This window comes from Cebus imitator, unplaced genomic scaffold (genome assembly GCF_001604975.1).
Source record: "Cebus imitator isolate Cc_AM_T3 unplaced genomic scaffold, Cebus_imitator-1.0 Scaffold176, whole genome shotgun sequence".
NCBI classification, from domain to species: Eukaryota; Metazoa; Chordata; class Mammalia; order Primates; family Cebidae; genus Cebus; species Cebus imitator.
In genome coordinates, this window is record NW_016107491.1 from 410440 (window position 1) to 432871 (window position 22432).

The following is a 22432-nucleotide window of genomic DNA, read 5'->3' on the forward strand; positions in this document are numbered from 1 at the left end:
AAAAAAAAAAAAAAAAAAAAAAAAAAAAAAAAAAAAAAAAAAAAAAAAAAAAAAAAAAAAAAAAGAAAAAAAAAAATGTTCCCTTGGCTTCCTAGATACCATTCTATCCTATTTCTTGTCCTCTAAAATAGTCGCCTCTTGAAACCTCACAGGCTACCTAAGGTGTGTAGTGAAGCTTTTTGGAGGGATTTGAGAAAATCAGTAAAGGAAAAATGATCTTGAAAACCATTTCAAGTGTTCTGTTGTGACAGCAGGAGCAACTGGCAGATAGTGCAAAATGCTTAGGAGAGTGGTGTGACGGTAATGATTTAGGGAAATGGTCTTGCATAACTGCATGGAGAGGAGGGGGTCCATCTGCTTCACAGCTAGCTCTACAAACTGGTCATGAAAACAAAAAAGAAGACAATTTTTTCAAAACCATACTTAGTTAGCAAAAAGTGTACCTTTGTTAGAGCCTGAAGTACACACTCTGAGGTTTTAAAAAAGACAGATATTTATAGGCATTGCTCAGAGTTTTGGTATAAAATTTACTAGACATGAAAATAAGATCCTAATTGTTTTGTAATAACAAAGCTATATCTTTATTTAAAAAAAAAAAAGCACATTGCAAGACATATCTATTTATTTTGAAAGACCTACCTGTTCAAAGAATTTGATCTTAAACTAAATGTGTGTATATGTACATATATGTGTGTGTACGTATCTGTGTGTACATATGTATGTGCATGTGTGTATTTGCAATGAGTACAGTTTTAAACAGTCCAAGAATGTCATATCTATAATCTCTGACCTGCACGAGAGAGATGAGAATGGCCATCAAGGAAAAGACCACCCAAGAATAGCTGCATAACTGAATGACCCAATGGTCACAGAAATGCTCTTTCATGATCTGAAATCAATTCTGGAAATGTCTCTCCCATCATCTCAGTCTGTGATACAAATGCCAGGAATTAATAATTTCTTAAGCCCACAAAACAAACAAGCACTCACCTTCTTATCATAAATCCCTCTACTATCTTGTCCTTAAAAGTTTACTGATATCTAATTGGCTCTGCAAATCCTTTCCCCTCAAATTCTATGTGAGCTTTTTGCAACATTTTTAAAGCACAATTAGAAGAATAGATGTTCTCAAAACAGAGTTCCACTTAATCAGCTCACTACTCACCAGACCGATTCACTCCATTAAAGTGTCAACCACACCTACTGGTGCCCATAGCTATCTGAACACTCAGAATTACTGGACTTTGCCCCACTGATACTCAAGTAGTTCTCTTCCACTAATTCTTTCATATGCTTACTGTAATAAAACCAGTTGGCTGCCTAACAAGCCTACATCCTCACTCCTCCTTTCTAATCAAATCACAATTTAGTCAGGTATTTACTCCCTACTGCCACATTATATATGGGCAAGACAGCTATAAAAGGTTGAGAGGGCCAGGCTATAAAAGATTTAGAAGGCCAGGCATGGTGGCTCACACCTGTAATCATAGCACTTTGGGAGATCGAGGTAGGGCCTCACTCGAGGTCAGGAATTCAAGGCCAGCCTGGTCAACATGGTGAAACCTCGTCTCTACTAAAAATACAAAAATTCGCTGGCGTGGTGGCACACGTCCACAGGCCCAGCTATTCGGGAGGCTGAGGCAGGAGAATTGCTTGAGCCTGGGAGGTGTAGGTTGCAGTGAGCCGAGATCACGCCACCTCACTCCTGCCTGCGCAACAGAGAGAGATTCAGTCTCAAAAATAAAAAATAAAAAGTTGAGAGGAAATTATTAAAATATGGAATAAATTTGTACTTAGATGACAGTATAGGTGTCTGTAAGTTCTCCCACCCTTTGAAGAAGTAATGGGATTATCTGTAATGGGTATTCGTCACATAAGAAAGTCTTTGTAGAACTCCAATTAGCAGAATCATGCTCAAAGAAAAGCCTTAATTTACAAGAAGTTTCACAGATAAATACATCTGTATAAGCTTTTAGTTAAAATAAAATAGTTTAAGTAGATGTGCACCTTTTTGTAATTCACTTTAAGAATCTTTTACTGAAACCTTATAAACTATAGTCATGATCCTATCAGACCAGAGAACATACACTACTAGCTTTTATTGTTCAGTTAACATCTCCTCCCTAATGTGCGACTAAACTGTTTAAAAACAAACATTTTAAGTTTGCGTCAAAATATATATATATATATTGATTGCTTTAAATACATATAGATCACCTATCCTTCTTGGTTTTCATATTTTATCTCTAAAAGCATTTTCCAAATTTGCTGTCCACATTTCTTCATGAACCACCCTCTCCAGGGTGCTTAACAATCAACAGGCTGTGGTCACTCTTCCATGCATTTTATTCTCTAGATATTTTTTTTCCTGTTCCACTCTGCAGAGGAACAGAATTTGAAAAATGCTGAGAATAACATCGAGATTTTTTTTTTATGTCAACTTTAGTGTGTCTTTGCCTTTTATCCCTAAGGTGTTTCCAATTTTAGTCAATCACCAAATATTATAACATTTTCTTTGCCATGACAATCTTTTGAATTCATTATCTCTTCACTAAATTTAGTGCTAGAATTTATGTCATGAAACATTCTATGTAACTGTTTTAGGACTGAAATATGTGTTATATTTTTACCATTTAGAGTCTCTTAAAAGAAATTTCAAATATCAAATTTTCAAGTGAGAGGAACTAAATGTACATACGTAATAGTATATCCTGGGAATAACAAAAAGATATAGATCAGCATACATTTTTACTAGAGAAGCAGCAAACAGAAAATGGGATTTAAGTCTAAAATCTTTGGTGGATATCTGTGACATTAAGATAATGTACATACAATAACATTCCTCTATAAAACACACTTAAAACCAAGTAATCTGTGAATTGAGATGATCTGAAATCCAAGTTTATATTGTACTCTTTCATCTGTTTCTTTAATACAAAAGCTTAAAATAGTATGGTTTAAAAACAGTGGTCCCCAAAAGATATGTCCAAGTCCCAACCCCTGGTACCTGTGAATGTGACCTTATCTGGAAATAGACTTTTTGTAGATGCACCTAACAAGGTAAAAAGAATTCAGATAATATCATCCTGGATTTAGGGTAAGCTCTAAATCTAGTGATCAGTGTCCTTATAAAAGGAAAGAGAGATCTAAGACACAAAGAGAATGGAGGAAAGCCATGTGAAAATATAGACAAAGATTGGAGTCATGCATCCATGTGCCAAGGACAGCCAGCCACCACCAATGGCTAGGAGAGAATCATGAAACAGATTTTCCCTCAGAGCCTCCAGAAGAAACCAACCCTGCCTAACCAAACCAACCATTGATTTTGAACTTCTGGCCTTCAGAACTGTGAGAGAATAAATGTCTGTTGCTTTTAGCCACCAAATATATGGTATTTGTTATGGCAGCTCTAGCCATAACTAACCCAATATTTAATTACTTACATGTATTTATATATTTTTGTTTATGTTCTTTCTACTTCTAAAAATGGACTTTTAGGACTGTTATAATAAAATCTCAAATATATCTGCTCATATAGCACACTAAAGAGTATAAAGGCTCCACCGCAGAGAGCAGAGAAGAGGAGAAAAGCAGCAGCAGTTGAATGTCAGAGAGAAGCAGTTTGATTTTAGAGGGACATCTTGATGGCGTGACTTTGGAGAAGAGTCCAGCAGGAGATGACTGGAATTCAGGGCAAGAATGTCTTTGTGCTCCCTCCCCTTTCCAACTCCCGTTCCCACTGAGAGCCACTTCCATCAGCAATAAAGTCCTCTGTATTCACCCTTCAATTCATTTGTGCGATCTGATTTTTCCTGGATGCCAAAAAAGAACTCAGGTGCCATGCTAAAGGCTGTCATACTTACCCTCTGCTCTCACTGGCAGAAAGCAATCACCTCACACAAAAAGACAGAGGGTCCACTGAGGTATTAACACTTAAGACATCTGCCACAGCAAAGCTAAAAGAGCATACTGTAACACATGTCCTCTGGGGCTTGGAGGGTCATGAGTACGCCATAGCAGATGCTGCCCTGGGGACCCACACAGAGTTTTGCTCCTGCTGGTGCTCAGAAGCACCTGCCCAAACTCCTGCACCCACTCACCTGAATCTCCCCTTCCTGCAATGGGATGAGAGCTATGGGCTGAGTAAGCAAGGCACCCCTGTTGCAAGTCCTGTGAAGGGTTCAGGAAAAAAATTCCTGTCTCACCAGTACCATATTTCCCGCATAGCAGAACCATTAGCCAATTAAACCTATTTATAAATTACCCAGTCTCAGGTATTTCTCTAAAGCAATGTAAAAATGACCTAACAATATATATATATTTAACTAAGTTCACTATTCTCTTCTCTAACACAGAAAATGAAGGGTTTCTTGCCCCAAGTTATGCTTAATTTCATTCCACCGTTTCTTAAGTGACCACCTCCTAAAGGCAGTCCATCCCCTGTATTGGATTCCATGACCTACATTATTCTAATACAAAAAACAATTTTATAAATCTCTCTCTTTCTTTTTAGGTTACTCAATATTGAGTGACACTTTTACAAAGTCCTTTTTAATTAATACTCAACATGTGAACAGTACTTTAAAGTCCACACTAGAACATTAGAGCATTCATTTCCTGATAAAATCCTAACCCTATAATAAGGCATTGATTTCTATTTTACAAATAAGGACACTGAAGTTAAAAGAAGCCCAGCGAATTGCCTAGGTCACAGTGTTACATTAGACTAACACATAATGTTTTCTTTTTAAGTGTTTATTAGGTAGAAAATCAAATATACCAAAAGATATAGTAGACAGAAAAACACAATAAAACTTCATATACCCATCACCTAGATATAATGGTTATTTCGAGGATTTAGCTTCAGTTTCTCAAAATTTCCCCAATGAAACAACAAACGTGCATCTCCAACCTTAGTTTTTGAGTAACGTATAATTAAAAATGTATATCATGTCTTAAAAGGGAGAAAACAAGACAACCAGAAAAGATGTTCCAGGATGAGAATTTTTCCTCCAAAGCATCTCTAAATCCCTTCTAATGACAAAGAAAATATCCCTAGGTGATAACACTCAAGTGGCTATAAAATTTGAAACACCAAAAACATACTGACAAAGCATGATCTAAACAGAAAGTCTCTGATAATTTACAAGCAAAGGCAAAGCCTAATCTGCATAACCTTAATGATAATATCTCACACAAAGACAATTCAAGTCAAACACCTGCTTTTAAACTGATATTCAAAGCGACCTGCTTTTAAAAGTGTATACTGGTATCATAGGAGACTCACCTTTAAACCAGAAAAATAGCCCACCCCATGTCTCCTATTTGCAAAAATTGAGCAATTTTCATCAAGGTTAACAATGAGCGATTTCCAGGAGTCAACCACTATTGTTACCTACAGAGGTGCTGGAAAATGGATTTTCTCTGCTAGTAGTCATCATGAAAAGCATTGTACCCAACATGTCAATGAAAAAGAAAAACAAATTTAACTACAATTATAAGAATAACTTCCAGGAAATAAATCTGGCAGTAGTTAATGAAGATTCAGAACTTTCACAAAGAGTGGAAGGGTAGCCAAAGAGGTGAAAATGGAAATTCTTAACAATTCTTCTGAGATTGGCATGGCACTAGTAATGGACAGATGGAAGTGGTGAAAATTATAAACACATTTTCATCTTACTTTTGTACATCTACTAAGAAACACAAATTTTAGAAGTTCTTTCTCAGATGCAATATAGCTGATTTCATAAAATGCTGATTACATATTTTATTGAAAGTATTATTACTAAACAGACATCAAAAATTTCTCCAAGTGTAGGCATGGTGGCTCACACTTGTAATCCCAGCACTTTGGAAGGTCGAGGTGGAAGGATGGCTTGAGCCTAGCAGTTCAAGGCCAGCTGTGGTAACAGAGCAAGACTCTGTCACTACAAAAAAAACTTAGAAATTAGCTGGCTTGGTGGCATGCACCTGTAGTTCCTGCTACTTGGGAGGCTGAGGTGGGAGTCTCACTTAAGGAGGTGGAAGCTGCAGTGAGCTCTGGTCTCACCACAGCACTCCAGCCTGGGAGACAGACTGGGACTCTGTCTCAAAAAAAAAAAAAAAAAAAAAAAAATTGTTTTCCCCAAAAACAAATGCACTCTTAAGATAGTGGTTAAAAATTAAATACTTCAGTTGTACTGATGAGGGGTCATATTAGAGAGGAATTGTTCATCAATGATAGGTCAATGACATATTGAGGAGCCTGGAAAGATCTTAAATCTAGAGGAAAGGTAGTATCTTTGTATAAAAACCTGCTCTTTAAATTAAAGGGAGCCAAAAAAANAAAAAAAAACAAGGCTTCCAGAAGAATATAACTAGTCTTCCCTCCCTGAATGCAGAAAATAAAATACTCCTAAATAATAGGAAGAAGTTTACAAATACTAATTTTGAAAATGCAAATATGCAAAATACAACTTTGAAATAAGCAGAGTTTACATCTCCAGGTCATTTTTGTCCAGAAATTAGGCCAAGAATTTAGAGTTGGAATTAATCTCACAGACCTAATGCTTCTCGTACACAGACAGGATATCTTCCTGTCCCTTCTTTTCAAGTTCAAGGTACTGGCACAGAGTACTTACTTGTAAACAATGTAAATGCACTCTAGTTAATTTAAGTAAAAACAAATTTATGGAAGGATATTAGAGACTCAGAAATTCCAGGGTGGCCAAAGAACCAGGCTATGCAGTCAGGAATAGACCAAAATAACAATATAAAGCTGGTTCTGTGAGCTCAGCATGACTACCATTACCAGGCACACTCACCAAAGTCTACTTTGCTAACCAGAATCTGGGTACCACACACTGTATTATAAGCTATACTATGGCTTTCCCTGGTAACAAAGTGTAGCTTCCACCATTATCACCAGATTTATTCCATGGGCCTTGTTTCTTGTCACTAATTTCCAATTCAAAGTGTTACCTATGTGCATCTGACTGACAGACCCTGGGTCATAAGCCTGTGTTGTAGATGCAAAAGAGTTTGGAGGGTTGGGCACAGTGGCTCACCCCTGTAATCCCAGCACTTCAAGAGCCCAAGGTGGGTGGACCACTTAAGATCAAGAGTTCGAGACCAGCCTGGCCAACATGACGAAACCTCATCTCTACTAAAAATACAAAAAACTAGCTGGGCGTGGTGGTGCATGATTGTAATCCAAGCTATTCAGGAGGCTGAGAAAGAATCGCTTGAATCCAGGAGGCAGAGGTTGCAGTGAACCGAGATCATACCACTGCACTCCAGCATGGACGACAGAGCAAGACTTCGTAAAAGAAAAAAAAAATGTTGGAGAAGCAAGTTTCTGGCGTCTATTCTGGGAAACTACTCACAAAGAAAGATTTTCTAAAACCATGAAAGGTATCACAGAGTTGGAAGGAAGTATCAAAGGTATCAAATGTATCAAAGTTTTGAAAAAATGATCGTGGATTTCCCTAGTGTGTCTGCCCATCAGCGTTTGAGAAACAGCCTGAGACCATTGAATATAAGTCCGTGATCCAGACTGGCCAACCTCTCACCTTGTCTCCTGTCACTTTTCCCACCAGCTATACTGGTCTTTTAGTGGTCTTCCAACGTGCAAAATTTTCATAGCCTTAGAATTTCTACCCTTGAGCCTCCTTCAGCCTTCAATTCTACACACTCAAATATATTCATGCTGACCATTGTTTTGTTCTCAGATATCAAATGTTAGTTCTTCAGGGCAAACTTTCCAGACCACCTCATCCATAGATGTCTCCTACCACATCCCAGGACACTCCAGCCACATTATTCTTTGTTTTTCTGTTTATCGGCTTCATGATGGTGATCACTACATGATTTTATTCAATATGTTTATTTTCAGCCTGATATGCCATAATCAAAGCTCTGTGAGATTAGGGTTATTGTCTGTCCTTTGTGATGCTGTATCTTCAACATCTAGAACAGTGTCTGGTACATAACAGCATTTCAAATATATGTTGCATAAGAATAAATCCATGATATCGTTCAATAGGCCCATTTTACAAACATGTAGACAGAGAAAGAGAGGCTCAGTGATTTGTATATAATCACACAGTAAATTACTGATCAAAGAGCAAGTTCTTGATTCCCAACCATGTAATCTCCTGGAAGAGACAAATAGAAGAAGTGTTAGATGCTTCTTAAAGAAAGGTAACAGGGCAGAGCAGAAAAGATACTCGCTAGGGGAAAAGCATGTGTTTTATAATTACACATTTCTGAGTCCAAATCTGTGTCCCCAAATATAATACAAATATCTTAGGATTTTTCAGAGAATTAAATATAATCATATATGTAAAGAGCACTGTATAACACAACATGCATAAGTACTTCACAATTGAAAGGTATACAATTATTATTAATTTATGAACAATGATATCCATATCTGAGTTTATAGTCTCTTAATAGTATGCTAAGGGAGACATATCTGTAACATAACCTAAATCAGAGAGCCCTCATGTATAAAATGAGAGTGTTCTCACTTTCACACAACTAAATATCTGCTTTATGCCAGGCATGTGTTATATACAAGTTGAAGTCTCTAAGTTTCTTGCTAGCTCCTAATGCCAACAGCATTTCAATCTTTAATTGCCATCTGCAAAGATTATCTTGTTACTATCAACTAAGGGCAAAAATAAGCTTTTGTTGTCACTTCTTTCATTTATTTCAAAGCATTTATTACATCAAATCCTATGCAAAGTACTAGAGACACAGATGTCACCGAAAATAGCCCTTGCCTTCAAGGTATTTATTGGTTAATGAGAGAAACAGACAAGAAGAAAATTAGCAGCAATGTGATGTATACAGGATGCCATGGGGACCCAAAGGAATGGTACGCAATCGAGACTGCAAATAATTAGCAAGGGCTTTTTAGAAGTGATTCTGAGCAGAAACCTAGCTGTAGGGTGAGGATGAGGTAACCAAGATTATAAATGGTCAGATACACTCAGAAGTTCTTTGTAAATGCAAAGGAAACATATGAAAGGGCCCAGTATAGAATTTAAGCATGGCATATCTAAGGAGCTGATGAATCAAGAGAGAAAAGGGTCACAACAGCCACAAGAAGAGAGAGTTGATCAAAAGAGGGTCTTTCCCACCCCTCAAAAGTGTTGTTACAAATAATTAATTTACTCTGCTTTCTCCAGAAAAGAAAAAGAAACTCTTCCATTAATTATTATATTACCTTTCCAGTCTAGAAATTTCCTCAGTTTTTGGTTAGAGTTTATGATATATGAAACATATATACATGTGTATTAAACATTACATTTTTATCAAAGCACAGGCTCATGTTTCTTTTTAAATTCCTTTAATATCAGCAACTTTTCTCTTAAAAATTGTTCCTTATATCTTTCTCTGTGGCTGAAATGCCTTCGAGTCACCTTCCTTTGGCAATTTTCTCTAATTCCTCTAAACAGCATTTTTCATTTCCTCCTATACCATGACAGCACTTTTTGCATTATTTCCATCACAGCTTGTAGCAAATTGCCTTTTAATAAATTTCTCTCTTGCTAGAAAGAGTTTCTAGAGGAAAGGTCTTGACTTTTCTATCCCAAATATGATCTTTTATTCCCCCAATAAACAATTTTAATTATATAATAGCTTTGGAATTATAGGAAAGTTGCAAAGGCAATACAAACAGTTACCTAGAGATCTTTTTACAATTCAGATTTGAATACAGTCGGTCAGGGACAGTCCCAATACTATGGATTTCTAACAAGCTTTCACCTGATCCGAAAGCTGCTGAGCGAGGGACCACGGTTTGATAAGGTATGAGTGTCAGACACATCAGGACTAAGCTTGACAACCCTAGCTGCATATGGGAATCAACTCAAGAAGGCTTCCTTTGTTTTAAAATTATCATACCTGGACCACACCTCCAGAGATTTTCATCAAATTTATCTGCTATAGACCCAGAAATCTGGATTTTAGAAAAGCTTTTCAGGGGATTTCAATTTGTAGCCAGAGTTGAGAACTACTTGTCCTAAGTGGAGAAGGCATCCATATCCCAGCAGGCTCTCCGTTTCCTCCTTTGTAAACAGAAATAATTATAAGTATCTGGTAAAGTTTTACTGGAACTAAGTGACATAGTGAAAGTAAGGCACTAAATGCAGTGCCTATTACATTCTAGAATGCTTAACAATGACATTAATTGCAAATTAACTTTTTTCGTAAATTCTGACAGCAAAAAGAACGTGTAATTCTACATTTCTCATCAATAAACTTTTGAGAACAATCTTCCAAAGTTATCTTCCAGGTGTTAGACTGCTCGTAGGTCCCCAGCTGCCAGAAGAACATTTAAAAAGAGCAAGAAGTTCAGTGTTGGGGTGGAGTCACTATAGAAATTCCCTAGTCTTTAGGGAATGTGGTCTAAGAACCCTTTGATTAATTCAGCAGGCCCTGCAGCTGAATCTGGAGTGCAGGGAATTCTGCCTATGTGGGACAGAAACAGCTTTGTATGGTCTCAGTCCAAAGGGTGGCTAGCTGGGTCTAAGCTGCTTATTATAGAACAATGAGTGATCACATCTGAACTGCAGCTGGTCTTACGGAGAGATCTCAGAGAATCATATGGTTTCAAACTGCTGTTCATAGGCTGGAGGGCAAAGCTCCTAACAAAATTCAAAGAGTGGTAGTATCGTCATTAAAATTCAAGTAAGAGAACACTAGTAATTGTAAAATCACATGTCTTCTAAATTGGCTGTTCTTAACATACAACTCCTTCTCCAACCCTAAGAAGTACAAAACTAACTACTTTTAACAGACACTGGAAGCTAAAGTTATTCATTTTCCTTAAGCTAAGATTAGTAGGTTTTTGTGGTGCTTAGAAAAGAGAAGATAAGAGTTTACAGATTAAGAGATGTCATACATATTTACTACCTACTTTGAGTAGAAATGAACAAATACAAAGAGAATTAATCCTGGCTCTCCTAAACCAATTGCCTCTTACTTAGTAAGAGATATTTGCCCCAAATATTGTCACCTGCTTGAATAGCTGGAATACTATTTTTGACCCCTTAATAATGCTTGCCTCAAAACACTTAGTATTAGAATGGTCTTCTAATCTGTCTTTCTATCTCTAGCCATCCACTTCAGAATACCTGCCAATTTTTTTTTTTTTTTTTTTTTTTGGACAAGGTCTCCGTCACCCATGCTAGAGTGAGTACTGGCATGATCTTGGTTCATAGTAAGCCTCAGTCTCCTAGGTTCAAGTGATGCCCCCACCTCAGCCTCCCTAGTAGCTGGGACTGCGGGCACACACCATCATGCTCAGCTAATTTTATTATTATTATTATTATTTGTAAAGATGAGGTCTCATTATATTGCCAAGGCTTGTCTGGAACTCCCGGGCTCAAGCAATCTACCAGCCACATCTTCCCAAAGTGCTGGGATTATAGGCGTGAGCCACTGCACCCAGTCTATACGTGCCATACTGTTGCCATAATATAAAAGCTGACCAAGTTACTTATCCAAGGTCTTTAAAATGGTATATAGGTTACTGCAAAATTGGGCTCCTGCTTATCCACCCAAAGTTACCTCATGAAACTCCCTTATGGTTGTGCAGTCCTCTAACCATATCAAATTATTCACAGTTCTGCATTTATAATACACTATGTCACATTTCTGTAGCTTTTGCATAAGGCCTCTCAAAGAAAACGTCTCTCCATCCCCACATCTGCTTGGATAAGACTGATCCTCACTTTCAAGATTCCCCTCATTCAGCCAATCTTCAGTAAAACCACCCCAGAGCTTCCCAGGCTCTGTGCATAGACAGCACATCTGTTATTTTTGCCACCTTTGCTTCCCCTGCTATAGTAGGAATTAGGTACACAGGTTTTTCTTCCTGGCTCTCATGACTGGCACAGATCCTGGAATGTGTTTGTTAAAAGAATAAATGAGATTTGGCATGATGGCTCATGCCTGTAATCCCAGCACTTTGGGAGGCCGAGACAGGTGGATCACTTAAGGTCAGGAGTTCAAAACCAGCCTGGCCAACATGGCAAAACCTCATCTCTACCAAAAATAAAAAATTAGCTGGGTGTGGTGGCACGTGCCTATAGTCCCAGCTATTCAGGAGGCTGAGGCAGGAGAATGGCTTGAACCTGGAAGGCAGAAGTTGCAGTGAGCCAAGATTGTGCCAATGCACTCCAGCCTGGATAAGAGTGAAAACGTTTCAAAAAAAAAAAGAAGAAGAAAGAAATGACCAATGGAATGGACTTCTCCTCCCTTAGAGAATATTGGAAGGGTCAGGATATTGTACCTAAGGACCCTTACTCTAATATACCCTGAAAACACTCAGTGTCAATCTGAATGTTGCCACACAAGATAAATCCCTTTCATCCATGCAAATCTCCACTTTCTACAAAATCAACTTTATGATAAGTAGTAGGGAGATAAATTACTCATTAAATTTTTTTCATTTTAATAATGAATACATATTCATTATAGAAACAAGATATGAAGATAAGTAAAAATATAAGTTGTCCATTAAATATTTTAATTATAAAAGTAATATGAAATAATTGTAGAAATCATTTTTACATTAGGAATGTAAAAATAAGGTAGAGGTATAAATTGTCCATTTTCCCAACAAGCAGAAATAACCAAGCATTGATAACATTTTGGGGATGTCCTCCTAAATGGATTTTTTAAATACACAAATGCTATTACATACTAAAATGGAATCATATTATACAAACTATTCTATAACAGAATTTTCCAATCCACAAAATTATGTGTTGAGTTATAATAACAATCCAAATTATAATCACATCAAATGTTTGCTAAAGATGTAAATTTGCTGAACTCCATCCCTGATCTATTGAAGCAATCTTGGAATATGGAGTTCTGGAACATTCAACTTAATCCTCTAAGTGATTCTTATGTACAGTGCACTTACAGTTGCTAACCACAGATAGTGTTTTAAACCACTACAGTAAAATGGCCAAAAAGTAGAGGTTTGAAGCATACTTATTTTGGCTTCACAAAAGAAAGCATAAAAGCTATTACAAAATGGAATGGGTTACCATCCCAGTTGATGAGACCCTGGCACTCTGCAAATAGATTTTGAATAACTAGTCTCAGGGATGTGGTGTTCATTCTGTATCAAGAAAGAGGCTGAAAGAGCTGATTTCTAAGGTCTGTCTCAACTATAACATCCTAAGACTCTATAATTAAAGAATGTTAAGGCTAAACTACTCTTCAGAGGCAAAAAGAAAAAGAAAAAAAAATAGTTACCTGGGAATACAGTTGTAAAACTAGTGGGATATGTTTTGTAGGGAGTGGTTCAGTCATAAGGCAGCTCTCAAATCTGACAAAAACTTGGTACATAATTAATTGAAACTTTGGTGATCTTGCAGTTCCAAATGTTTTCTCGGTAGCACTAACAAAGAAGAAATAAAAGCTAAGGGCTCTGGTTGAAACAGAGTGAAGGACCCGGGCATCTCTGGCATACTTGGGAGCTGAGAGAGAGACAGCTATGGAACTGTGGAAATACCAGTAATCCAACTAGACCTTTTCATTTTCAAACAAAGAACACGAAGCCCAGAGAAGTTCAGTATTATAAATTCACATGGCTTGTTGGTGACAAAATATTCTAGAAATCCACACTTCTCACTCCTAGTCTACTGTTTTTGGTAATAAAGATTTCTTTACTATTGCAAATTGCCTTTTATTCAAAATACTAAAAGTTAGACATAAATCACAGAATGCCCAAGTGTTTAAAATTTTATACATATAAAGATGCCATAGTGTAAACAAAGGGCCTAAAATAATCACATTTTAAAAGCAGACTGACATTTCAAGGATAGCTGCAATAACACTCCTTATGTTCTGCTCTCAGAGTTGTAATTTAATTCTGTTTCGCAGGAAAATCAGTGATTACACTCACTTTCTGACATTTAAAAGTGCCCACCAAAAAGACTAATAATATTTTCAAACATAGTTCTTGTGTTATACATACTTTATATGTCTACCTGAGTTTATGTAGACATGTCAGTATTTTATGGATATACCTATTTATAGATTACTCTCACTTTCTGAGCATTTAAAAGTGCCCAGGCAGGCACGGTGGCTCATGCCTATAATCCTAGCACTTTGAGAGGCTGAGGCTGGCAGATCACCTGAGGTCGGGAGTTCAAGACCAGCCTGACCAACATGGAGAAACCCTGTCTCTAATTAAAAAAAAAAAAAAAAAAAAAAAAAAAATTAGCCGGGCATGGTGGCACATGCCTGTGATCCCAGCTACTTGGGAGGCTGAGGCAGCAGAGTCACTTGAACCTGGGAGGTGGAAGTTACAGTGAGCCAAGATCATGCCATTGCACTCCAGCTTGGGCAACAAGAGCAAAACTCCATCTCAAAAAAACAAAAAAACAAAAAAAGTGCCCACCAAAAAGACAAATAATATTTTCAAATATAGTTCTAGACATACTTTATATGTCTACCTGAGTTTACATGGACATGTCAGTATTTTATGGATATACCTATTTATAGATACTTAGGTAGTATATTTGCTAATTATAAAATATATGTTTATTTTTATAAAAACATATCTAATCTTAAGGATAATTTTAAATGTTGACTGGAATGACTCAACCACCATATACTCACAGTGAAAATTATATTTACAAATATCCAACTAAAGAGTTTGAGAATCAACAGCCTAGGCAATTTCAGTAAGTTGCATAACTTTAAATATCATCTATATGTTGATGTCTCCTCAATTTGTATCTCTAGCCTAGACATTTCCCATGAACTGCCTACTTAATACATCTCCTTTGGTGCATCTCAAACTTAACAGGTACAAAATCAAATTCCTGATCTTCCTCCCTAAACTCTTCCTCCAATGACTATTCTCCTATCAGAAAACAGATCCATCTACTGAGTTGCTAAACTTGGCATAATTCCAGATTCCTTTCTTAATATCCTATATCCATCAGCTAATCCTGTCCCTATCTTGCCAAAATACATCCCAAACCCCATCACTTCTCAGTATCTTTGCTGCTACAATTACCATCGTCTTTCTCTACAGACTCTTGACTGGCCTCCCTGCTTTCATAGTGATTTGTCCCCATACAGATTATTCTCCAAATAGTAGCAAAAGTGACACATTATAAACTTATCATCACCTTCACTAATTTCTAATCTCATACTGAGTGTTTGCCCTAAGAAGTCACTCTGTGATCTTCCCACTTCAGTCTACTACCTCTCTGACTTAATTTCCTACTTCTCTCCCACTTACTTCATTTCAGCCACCCAGTCCACCTCATTGTCAATCCAATATTCCAAGAATAAAGCTACTATTTTTCTATGCAGATGGTTCTTTCCCCCACACATCTCCATGGCTTTATTCCTCACCTCCTTCACATGTCACTAATAATGTCAAACCTATTCCTAGACTACCTATTCCCAGACTAGCAACTGTATCAGTCAGGATCCCCAAAAATGGGTGCCACATTAAATTCAGACAACCAGTATAGTTGAATAAAGAACTGCTTACAAGGGTACGAGAGGAATGTAACAAAACCAGAAGGTAAAATACAGAACCACTGGCTTGGTAATAAGAGTGCTATTGCCTCCTCAAGCCTGAAGGAAAAAGAGGAAGAGAAGATAATAGAAACCAGAAAGAGTCCAACAGAGAGGGCTGCCTTGAGAAAAATACTGATGTTTGAAGGAGGGAAGACAGCCTGAGGCTACCTGTGAAAAAGAAGCTGAGAGAATAAATGCCCTGAACTCACATTTCTCCCTCCTGTGAATTTCTTTCCAGAGGGCCTATTAATATATATAATCCATATTAATTTACTTCCCAGAGCAGAGGGCAGGATGGAGAAGAGTGGAGAATGGATCTGGAGGAGACAATCTAAGATACTCAACCCATTACCTTACTCCATTTCTTCCCAACCCCTTCATCTGCTTCATTTTGTTTCACAGCCTATGTCACTGCCTGACACACAATATATCTTACTTATTGACTTGCTTGCTTCCCCCTGCCCTGAGATTGTTAGCCCTCTAAGGGCTTGGATTATTGTCTTCTTGTGTACTGTGGTCTCCCTAGCAACTAACACAGTACCTGGCACATATTAAGCACTCTAACAATATTTGTTGAGTCAATTAATATGATAAAATGGTGACTGTCCACTAAAGAGGACTTTGAATCATGCTATATAAGCTATATTTCCTTAAGAAGAATTCTTCCATCCTCCTAATTGGGTAGGCTACATTTCAAGGATAGCTGCAATAATGCATTATGGATATCAGACCTATCTAATTAGGAGGTCAGGAGGAACTGGGGCATCCACAGAAGAGACTGGGAAGGTTTGCATGAGCCTGATGTGGTGAATAATTCATGAGGCATCTTGCATGCCTCAGATTCTATGGCTGGTTATCACATTCACCAAAATAGGGAAATATAAAAGGAAGGCAGTATAGTCATAGATGGACACTGAGGACCCCAAGACCCTTTTGCGTTGCAAGAGATTTATTAGTTGATTCGTGATGTTTGATCCATATCATAGATACTCCTGATTTTTAAAAAGTGGAAAAGACAGTATGTTTATACGTTATATTCCAAAAGAAAAGATAGTATTAAATGTTTAAATATTCATCCTATATACCCATATTCATCATGAATAAATCAAGTAAGAACTCCCATAGGACACTTCATCCCCCTGGCAAGAGTTTATTAAAGAAAAGCTCTTTGAGAAACAGACATTAGGAGAACCTGACATTCCCTTGATTTTCTAAATTATCTGTGACATTTGGAACTCATTGTATGCAGACATCAGAAAAACATTACTTTTTTTGTTACAGCTTCTCAGGCTCCCCAAAGCTGATGCAATTAAAGGAAAAGATAAAACCATAGTGTAGAAGAGCAAACATCTGTTTTACTTGTGAAAACTGAGGAATTTATGTTGGAGGAGAATTAATTAGCAAGCAATATATTTTTGCTGATTCTAGTAGCACCTCCTAGGCCACCCCAGTTGGTGAGGCAAAACAGCAATCAGGATAACATGTCACTAAGAGAAACAGAAGTAGAAAACACTAGAAGATATCCCTAGAAAGATCTTCCCCACCCACTCCCAGTTTCATTAAGAGACAAATCTCATTCATTGATGATCCCTGTCTGTCTTCATTTTCCTGAAAGGAAAGATGAGAATAAACATTTATCTTGAGAGAAGATAGGAATGGAAATAGACAGACTGAGTTGCTATGAGGTTTCTGAAATGTGTTCTAATATTAACCCTAGAAATATAACCTCGTAGCAGTCTGACAATGTATTTTCATCCTATTAAACTCCTTTTCCTGTGCAAGGAAGTCAGATATGTTATTATGATTGCTCTCCAATTCTAGTTCAAGGTGGTGATGGTGGTGGTGTTTCCTCTGACTCCAAATACCTTTGGTGCCAGATGCTCTCAGACACATACATATTACAAAATGACCTCTTGGCATGTACTTTTACTCATCACTCTGGGTATGTAGGCTCTTTGGGAAGCAGCAGGAGAAGTGGGAAGATTCCTGGGAGACATTCCTTTACCAGAACAGCAGAAATAACTTCATTATACATTGAACTAATTTTGAACCACATAAATACTAGGTTGGCCATATGAAATTGTCAATGCTCAATCATTTTTAACCTCAAAAAATGACAGTTTCACATGGCTCACACCAGTATATTCCACTAAGTACAAAATAAATGTAACTCTAACCCATTAACCAGAATTCAAAATTGCCTATGCCTGCTCTAACACCATTTTGCACTAAAAGAAATATGACAAAGAGGAGTAGAAGTGCACATTTTAACCTGATTATGTTTAAATAATATTAATTGTAAGTGTTACATATGATCATGTGAATAAAGTGCAGAGTCTTGGATACAGCCTGAGAAAATAAGGAGCCCTAAAGCCTACGGTCCATTAACTTCATAGTAAATAGCCTCTACAGTCTCAGTCCTATCACTGAAAGCTCTGTCATCTGACTAGACCCAAGGAAACTTGTAAGGTGCATCTGAAAAGTAAACGTACTTCTCTTTTCTCCCAAAGAAATATTCCCATATGTCACAAGAAATGATTCCCAATTTATAGGCACAACAGAACAAAGTCTTATCCATCTATTGCCAAATTCAAATAATCCTGTCCAAAATGATGAAAACGTGTGAAACAAAGAGCCCTATGTTGGTACAGGAATTTCATCGCCTTATCTTATTCCCTAGGGCATTCATCAATTGCATGTTCTGTACAGTAGGCATCTTGCCCTCACATGGGCATTTGTAAAACATAGAGGCCTCAGATAAAAACAATCTCAGTACAAAATGTAATCTTGTGCCTTATCTAGAATCTGACACCAGGCTATTTGCTAACTGGCCTTACAGTAAAAGAGCTTTCTGGCCATATGATTTTTAAATCCAACACAAAATGCCACACAGAGAACAGAGTTCAGCTAGAGCTCTTGACCCATTTTAGTTAGCATCTTTTTCTCCGCTAGTTTTCCAGATAAGTCTCTCCACCACAGACCGATGCCTTATATAGACAGACTGTTGATCTGCTGAATTCTGCTGAGTCAGGAGCATAGTCCAGGAGAATTGTGCTGAGTCTACACAAAAGTTACCATTTGTTGCAGAGCTTCTATGAACAGCGTCACCAGCATGAAACATGGTGTCAGCCCTAATCGTTAATAGACTGCTGTGGAAGCTAAAACCAAGAATGAAAACTTATTCCAGAAGGTCATTAACACCTGGCTTCTTTGAAATAATTGAGAACACTGCTACATAAGGAGAATAAATAAAATTATATCGTGTTCACTCCATTTAAATTCAAAAGGTCTCAAATATAATCAACATAGACTTTAGATTCAGATCAGAAAGAACCTCAGCTATACCACTAGCTCAGACATTGGCATTGATAAGAGCAACAGCAACAATTTTCATTTGTTGTGCCAGGTTCTGTGTGCGCTGCTTCAGGTATATATCTCAATCCTCACATTAACCCAATAAGGAAGGTATTATTATCTAAAGGCAAACTATTTTAATCCTCTAAGCCTCATTTTTAAATCTGTAAAACACTTATTTTTGCAGGATTTTGCCAAAAGTTAAAGATTATATTAGTAAAGTATTGAATATTCAATAGTAGATGTGTGAAAGAATAAAATATTTGTTATTAATTTACCATTAAACTCTTAAAGCTTACACAGATTGTATGTATAGTGAAATATTAGATCTAGACAATATATATAATATAAAGTATAGGAAACCTCAAGTATCCCAACAGGTGAGCTAGGTTCTAATCCCACAGATTTAAAGAATAAGCTAACAAAAATGAGGCAGAGCAGCTGAATAGGGTTAGCCATCATTTAAAGCAGTCAACAAGTATTAAAAACCCACTGTGGTATAGTAGAATACTGCAAAGAAAGTAATAAACACAGTTCTTCTGAAACTATATTTTAAGGATGTGGAACATATATGACTACTACATTGTTCTATCACTTGGACCAATGTGTACAAAAATAATAACTAAATGAGTGGCAACAAAAGCATTGGTCTAGACACTCAGAAATCAAGGATCTATGAAGAGTAAGAGCTGATAAACGTTATGCTCATTATATAATTTTCATACTAATATTCACCTTTACATAAAAGTGGTGTCAACATGCCAAGTGACAAGGTTGGCTAGTGATTCTATCCTACTCAGTACTTTCCCCATGAGAGTTACTGCCATTCTCTCTTTATTTCCTGCCCTATTAGTCAAAACACCTGTGAGGAAAAATATTTTGCTTAAATCACAAATATTATATGTTGTTTTCTGACAGAAACAACAAATCAACCTTAAATTAATTCTACTAGGTTAGACTTAACGTGATTGGACAAAGCATGAAGTAACAACAGCAAAATTCTATTTGTTCTCCTTTTAATAACTGGTATATTCAAAGCCACTAGTCTGACATATAATCTGAAATTGCATTGCATTCTCTAAGAAGTTCATCAAGAACTGTTATGACCTCATACATTTCTGCAAACTTGAAGGCCCAGATTCTCCCAAGTTAGACTATCAACATGATTTGGTATAATCTCCTTTAAGAATATTCAAATATCTTCCCTAAGTTTTGGAAACTATATATAAATGAAAGTTTCAGTATGCAGTAGCTTCATTTAGCATCAACACATTTGACTGATTTCAGTAGATTAGAAATAAGCCTACACTTCTTTGTGTGTGTGTGTGTGTATGTGTGTGTGTATCTGAAAATATCTTTATTTTGCACTCATTCTATAATGAGACTACTTGTGTGTACAATTCCAGGTTGACAGTTGTTTTCAAATAGTGCTTGAATACATTATACCAATGTCTTCTGACTTCTATGTTTCAATACTTATTCCTTTGTACATAATGTCTTTCTCTCCTTCGAGGTCATCTCCTAATTCCTTATGTTCTATAGTTTTATCACGACACATCTATATTTAGATTTATCTTTATTTTACTCAGAGTGCAATGTCAACCTGAAAACTCATATCTTTCCTCAAATTTGAAACATAATGAGCCTATACTTCTAAATAAAACTGATATTTCAACTGTTTAAATAATAGATGCATCTAATAAGGGAGGGCATTATAATAAAATTGATATTTAATTTGTTTAATATTTGTTAAATATCAATTTAAATTGGCATCTCAACTGTTTAAATAATTAAGCTGAAGTAAAAACTTAAAGATTCTTAAGCCACTATATTCAATGTCTAAAAGTTCAACCTAGAATTTACAGGCATCTAATAAAGGAGGGAAAAATCTTTATGTGTCATTTAAAAGAAGGCTCTTCTGAATATTATTCTTCTTGAAAATAGAGCACTGAAAAGTTTATTGCCATCTTATATGTTCACTAAGCAATTATTTTTAGAAGCTTCATTTCAGCATGTTCCTTGGAAAATGATTCAGGGGCATCAGAGACTCTACAACAACTTTAATTAATAGTGCTGACATTCACTCATTTAGTCCTAAGTAAACACAAGAAAAGTGGTCAGAGTATTCACAGACATCTCTGTGCATGAGAAGCATGAGCGTTCTAACTGAGGGCCTTCTCCAGACATTAGGATGTCTCATAATTAAATCCTGTTTTTCTATTTCTCTTATTAGTCCCTTGAACTAAGTTTAAGACAAATACATCTAGCACTAAATTTTGCTATGCTAAGCACACGGTTTGAAAATGTAGGAAAGGCAGAAAAGCAAGTTAGTATCTTCAGGGCGTAACTATATGACACAATTATTTAAATTAATAAACCTTTTGCATAGCCTATTTGCAAACTTGCGACATTTTTCCTGTCTAGTATCTTGCTACCCAGTAAGTAAATCATAGAGGAGAGAAGGATTGAGAGGACGTGCCAGCAATTTCCCCCCTTAAAAACTAGAAACTGACATTAGGATTCATAAGTGTCTAGAGCTATAATAGCTGCAAATGACTACGTTTAGAGTACATACAAAAACAGAAAAAAAAATAGGAAAAGGGTGATATTAAAACCAACCTTCCCTTTCCCTGACTTTGTACACACACACACCTTCAAATATCAGATATCTCCTCAATGGAACATGTTTGTTCAATTTCCACACACAAACTCCTTAACTGCATAGTTTTTGGAGAAGAAAGTAATTCCTCTGTGGGTGGGAAAAACATTGAGGACTCTTCAGGATATTGTTTGAATAAATATCAAAATAACAGTTCTTCATGAATAAGTGGTTATTCATCCTTTAAACGTCTATTGCCAACTGCAACTGTACATGCAAGGAACGGAGTCTCTAGAATATAAAAGAATATACCACAGCACAACCAGTGTTCAGGTCAGTTACAGAGGGAACAGATCAAAAACTAGATATACCGGACTCTAAAACCCATGCCTTTCTTCTGTGCTGAGATTGCAATATAACTATAACACAGCAAAATATAATAAAATAAAATAAAAATCAAAAGAAGTACAATGGTAATTCAGGGAGAAGAGGAGACATTCATTCTGTCTGCAAAGGATTAAAAGAGTACCCAAGCAGCTTAAGGCGAGAGGCAAAATGTGAGCTGGACCTAGAAGAGTGTAGATGTTTACAGACAAATGAATTTATATTGGTTTTTTAGGAAAACTCAACAAACAGAAGAAAGGACAGCAAAAGCAAAGGTAAAATCTCCTAAGGATACAATGATTGTCCAGTTTGTATCAAGTAGGGGAAGTAATGAGAACATAAGGACAGTGCAGATGGTAGAGTGAATAGACAGTAAAGATAAAGAGGTCTTGACAAAAGGCAGAATATTGAAGGGTTTTGGCCAGAATAAAACGTGATCAGAGCTGCAATGAACAAGAGTGAGAAAAATACCTAAGGCTGGGAAAAAAGAGGTTTTGAAGGCCAAAGTCAGGGTCAGGGAAGTAGAGGGAACGGACACTGGCTGGC

General features: G+C 36.7%; 1 protein-coding gene across 18 annotated transcripts in view; it reads right to left on the reverse strand.

Annotated features, from left to right (window-relative positions):
• Nucleotides 1-22432, reverse strand: part of GULP1 (GULP PTB domain containing engulfment adaptor 1) — a 288807-nt gene that overhangs the window by 234926 nt on the left and 31449 nt on the right. The gene's annotated exons all lie outside the window — the stretch shown is intronic.